The following is a 6,101-nucleotide window of genomic DNA, read 5'->3' as shown; positions in this document are numbered from 1 at the left end:
GAAGTGCATCGCTCGACGGAACGACATCGCTGTTATTTGAAAATGTAAAATAACCAATTTCATCTATCGATGAGAATATATTTTCTAGATATCGATATTTCGGTTGTTGCAACGATTTCGAGTACACGTATACGTTTTCGAAACGAACACCGTGAGGACTTTCTAATAAACTAATCAACACTTTCGTTTTGCCGCAATTCGATGGACCGCAGATGATACCACGTATAGAGGTCGGCAGCATATTTCCATGTTTGCGTACCTCTTTCTTGGATTGTGTCTTTTTGTCTACATTAGTCACTTTTATAATAGGTGATTGGCGTACGAACTGCATATTTTATCGGCATTATACAAATGAAGATACTTTCGGGATGCGGCTGGTCTATTTACAGCGGTGCACAGAGCTGAAACGATCAGTATAGAAATATAACCTGTCCAGTCAACAGAACACACATTAACAGTCCACCGCAATTGATAAACGACTGTGGCGAATGTCAACAAAAATTGGGAAAGGCCTATTAAATCGCGTTATAAACACACTTCCGATTGAATTACATATTCCAGGTTATCAGTTTTGTGATCCCGGAACACATTTAGAGAAACGTTTGGCGCGAGGCGATCAATCCGCTGGATGCTGCATGCCGCGAGCATGATATAGCGTATTCGCAAAATAACGATCTCGTAAAACGACACGCAGCTGACAACATCCTAGCAGCAAAAGCACGAGAACGCATTACCGCCAGAGATTCTAGTCTCGGGGAAAAGGTTGCTGCTACAACCGTTTGGGCGACTATGAAGGCCAAAACAAAATTCGGTATGAGTTTGAAAAAGAAAAAAAGGAGTGCTGCGAAGAAGCGAATACTTCCAACGGCGAAACGTGGCGGTAACCTACCGATTTTACCATTATTGGGGGTTCTGGGCTCATTGGTCGGTGGGGCGCCAGGTGTCGCGAAGGTCCTGAACGATAAGAAGGCAATGCAGCGTCTGCTTAGAGAAATGAAACGTTATAATCTCGCCATGGAAGGTCACGGACTTTATCTCACGCCGTACAAACGCGGGCGAGGAGTCTCAAAGAGAAAAAAAAAACGTCAAAATTAGAATGCCTGAAGGCGTAACCACAAACTTGCAACTGGAGTAACTGGCAAAGCGTATGCGTATTCCATATTTCAGGTGTATTTTTATGCGCAATACTTTACCAACAGATGGGGTACGCAGGAATGAGTGTGGACTCGTAAATTTGGATACTGTTGAGGGACCAGGTACTCATTGGGTGGCATATGCAAAACGGGGAACATGCGCCATATATTTTGATAGTTTTGGCAATCTTCAACCCCCGAGGGAACTGATACAATATTTGAAGAATAGTGTAATCGGGTATAATCACATGCCTTGTCAGCGCTATAATCAAAGCAATTGTGGACAGCTGTGTTTACAGCTTCTGCTGACTGTTGACAATCAATCTAAGGACAATCATTGTACGCTTTAACTCCAGTATCCGTTGGAACATGTCACTGACGCTAACGCTCACCGGACAAAGTAGTATTCTCGCAGTAAGCTATTTTCCAGCCATCGATTTGAGCGATGGTGATTACGAACTCGGTCTTATAGACTTTGAGACATATTACACAATACTGAATGTAAATTTGTCAAATAATAAATTTTACTACGATAATGATGATAAGGAAATCATTATTCCCGAGGGATCTTATGAGCTGAACGATATTCACATGTATTTGCAACGATCGCTTTCATGGGATAATGAAGGGGACCCACCTTTGATGCTTAGAGCTAACAACAATACGATGAAGAGCGAAATCAAGTGTAATTATAGCATAAATTTTACCAAACCCAATACTATTGGCTGGTTGTTGGGGTTTTCAACGAATCGAGTGCTACAACCACGAAAATGGCACGAATCGGATACATCAATTAATATAGTGAATGTAAATATCATTCGCATTGAATGCAACGTGACAGCTGGCGCTTACAGCAATAACAAGTGTGCGCACACGATACATGAGTTTTCGCCTACCGTTTTACCAGGATATAAGATATCGGAAAGACCAACACAGATCATTTACCTTCCGATTACTGCACGAAGCATTTCGGATTTGACGATTCGCGTTGTGAATCAAGACGATCAACTGCTCGATTTTCGAGGGGAACAGATCACCGTTCGACTGCATGTGCGGAGACAACGACTATAGTGGGAGATGCTTGTGCTGAACGATGGGGAGCAAGTGAAACAGACGACGCGTGAAAATAAAGAGAAGACAATTCAATCGCTTGCACACCACACTGTATCGAATATTGACTGTCTAAAACCATCAGGCGAGAGGACAATGCGATCACCCACAAAACTTACTGCATCGAATGTTGAATTTCTGAAATCGTTGAGTTTTGTTGTACGAAATGGCTAATATCTTAAACATTGGAAGCGAACCGATCTTTGACGATCGCATTGTCAAGATTGAGACTCACACGTACAACCCATACGCCAACACAACGTTTGGACACAACGATGAGATACGAATACCTATACAACAGCAGGATTTATACCATGTGAGAGCATTCGATACGTTGAAAGAAGATTCATAGTAAAGAAGCCAAACAATGAGTTGGATGCATTCCTCGGAAATAATTGTGTTGCGTTTATGTTTGATGAAATTCGATATGAACTCAATGGTGTGGAGATCGATCGTAACAGAAACGTTGGGATAACAAGTACCATCAAAACTTTAACTTTTGTGTACCGCTTAATATGCTGTTGGGGTTTTGCGAAGATTACAAGCGTATAGTAGTCAACGCTCGACATGAACTCATCCTTATACGCGCTCGCAATGATAACAACTGCATCATTGCAAATTCCGCGCTGGAGCCGGAGATCGAATTACTAATGATACATTGGCGAATGCCACGAATTATACTGAATGATACGAATAAACTATCGATGTTGCGGATTTTGGAAGGTGGACAATACCTAAGCATGAGTTTTCGTTCGTGGGACCTGTACGAGTACCCATTATTGCAAAGTACAACAAAACATTCATGGGCTGTTAAAACTGCAACTCAGCTGGAGAAGCCGCGATACGTCATTTTTGCGCTGTAGACTGGTCGGAAGAACAACATGTCTAAAGATGCAAGCAATTTCGATGAATGTAACTTGACCAACGTGAAACTGTATCTAAACTCTGACTTTTATCCATATGATGACTTGAATCTTGATTTTGATAAAAACAGATATGCTATTCTTTTTGATATGTATGCACGTTTTCGTAAAGCTTATTACGAGTACGACTGCTACGAAACGCTTTGCAACAGGGAGAACTTTTCGTTATATGGACCGTTTGTAGTCATCGATTGTTCGAGACAGAACGAATCAATCAAGAGCGCTACCATAGATGTGCGAATAGAATTTGATTGTAAAGAAAACGTGCCAGCAAATACTACCGCCAATTGTCTTATTTTACATGATCGTGTTGTCGAATACTGTCCACTGTCCAACGTTGTGCGCAAGATTACATAAACTGTAACATCAGCAATGTTTGTAATATATATATAACAGGCGGGCACACACCGCATTGCAGCATAGTTTCAAAGATATTTTCATGATGGTACCAACATTTGTCGACATACAAGGATTCGTTAGCGACACAGAGTTTGTTGTAAAGGAAATGGCAGTGCTGAAAAAAAGAAGCATTCTAGCGCATTATATCTTCCACAGTCCATATCCATGGTGTTTATTATCTGCGTCCGATAAATCACGAGCTACTTGGGTGACGAAGAATCATCATGGACTGTCGTGGGGCGATGGCTTTATACCCTACAGCATGGCCAAAACGCTTATTACATCGGCTATTGTAGATGAGTCAAACCCAATCGTATATGTAAAAGGGCTTCAAAAGCATGATTGGTTAACCAGCATGGTGACTGAACATATTAATGCTGAGAACATCGATGTTGATTATGATGATATTGAATGCTTAAAAAATCTTGATTGTGCAAACACATGGCGAAGTGGTAACCATAAAAAGACATGCGCTATGCAAAATGTATTTAAATTATACAATTGATGGTTAAAATATTGGAAATAAATGTATCATTTTGAATCAATTTATGTCATTTAAAAAAATACATCTAATTTCCCCATCCCTTCTTTCTTAGCAATTTTATAAAATTATGAACTTTCAGAATATGTCTAAAAAATCTTTTAATGTTTTTGTAAGCTTTTGAAAAACATGTACTTGTTAATGATGGTTGAAATACTGGATATAAATGTATCTTTTTATAAAATTATGACCTTTCATACTAGTTAATGGTGGTTGAAATACTGGAAATAAATGTATCTTTTTATAAAAATTATGAACTTTAGAATAAATCTAAAACCATTGATGTCGATTACGAAGATATCAAGTGTTTGAAAAATCTCGATTGTGCCAATACATTGCGATCCAACAACCATGAAAAGACTTGTGCTTTACAAAAATGTATTTAAATTATACAGCGAGTGGTTGAAATATCAGAAATAATATTTTTTTTTTTTTTTTTTTACTGTGAACTTTTCCTAATGTAAAATTAATAACAAATTGGGGTGAGGGAGATGTGTAGAGATACTGAATATGATACCACGTATATATAAATTGTTTTATTACATACTATAATTACATACATAAAAATAGAAATAGTAATATGAATAAAAAATATAAAAATTACATAAAAATAGAAATAAAAAGTATATATATTGAAAATGAATAAAAAATATAAAAATTACATAAAAATATAAATAAAAATACATAATGAAAAATGAATAAAAATATAAAAATTATTAATATAAGTTATCACAAATTATTATCGCCTGCCTCGAAATTTTATGCAGTGGGATTTTTTGTATTGCCTTGACACATCCCATACAGTGTAGCGGATCGGCGAGTTTATATATTTGGGTGTTGCATTTGCTACAATATAATATATTGTAACGGTCATCAAACAATGATGACATTGCCAAAATATGGGTTGGCTCTTTGTCATATTCTATACTTTCATAACTTGGCAGTGCGTCTAGGCATTCTTTGCAAATTCGGCATGGCTCCAGCCTCCGCCTATAGCACTTGCCTCCCCATAAGCAATGCCTCTTGTTAATAATATTATATCTTACTGAAAGTAAGACAACCTCCGCATATGGGCGAGCACCATCTGCGCTAACTCTTGCTGTGTGGGGGCAAGAATGTTCATATTAGAATATTATATTTTGTAATTGAGATTGTTAAAATATGATACAAACTAATGTGATAAATATTATTTCTGCTTTACATACCTTCGACCCACTTGTCTGCTACCATTGTTAAACAAATTTTTTTATTTTTTATGTAAAAAGTTTATAAAATCACTTCGGCTATAAATGGTATGGACTGGTCGTACAACTCTTTATATAGTGCATTACTCGGGTGGGGGAGGACTTGGTCTTCTTAGGAATGGGAGTGGTACTCGCTCGTATCTGCCAACATTAGCAGAATTGCATGCCTTCAGCTTCTCCCACAGCATTCTGCAAACTTTGCGTTCTTGGATCTTTTATGGTGTTACAAACATATGTATACTGGTATGTCTAAAGCGGTATTTTATAATGCCCCCATGGCAGCATCTTGGTTGAATATGGTACGATATATCGTTTGTCATCGTATGGACTCAAAGCAATTTTTGTTTCTAACATCGTGTACACTTTATGCAACATGGATCTTATACACGATTGGTGACAAATCTTTTCCACCTCACCCATCAAACATTGCACATAATCATCAAATGTTATAGTTCGCGTTACAACATTATTCTTGACACCTTTCACCTTTTTTCGTATCTTTCTTACCATCGACTTGTATGGCATACATCTTCGCTCTCAATCCAACAAATTCGGTCATAATCGCCCCATTATTTTTGTTTAAATATCGCGTGAGTCCGAGACGGAGAAACTCGGCCGCGATGCCCGTATTTATATTGAATTCGCGGAATTCTAGATGGTTGTGCTGACGTGGAAATTTTCCATCGTTCAGTTTCGTATACCGCGGCTATTTACGTGTTTTTCCAGTTAGCTTCACGGGAATTCTCGAGTT

This window comes from Colletes latitarsis, chromosome 8 (genome assembly GCF_051014445.1).
Source record: "Colletes latitarsis isolate SP2378_abdomen chromosome 8, iyColLati1, whole genome shotgun sequence".
In the NCBI taxonomy this organism is placed as follows: Eukaryota; Metazoa; Arthropoda; class Insecta; order Hymenoptera; family Colletidae; genus Colletes; species Colletes latitarsis.
This window is presented reverse-complemented; position numbering follows the sequence as displayed.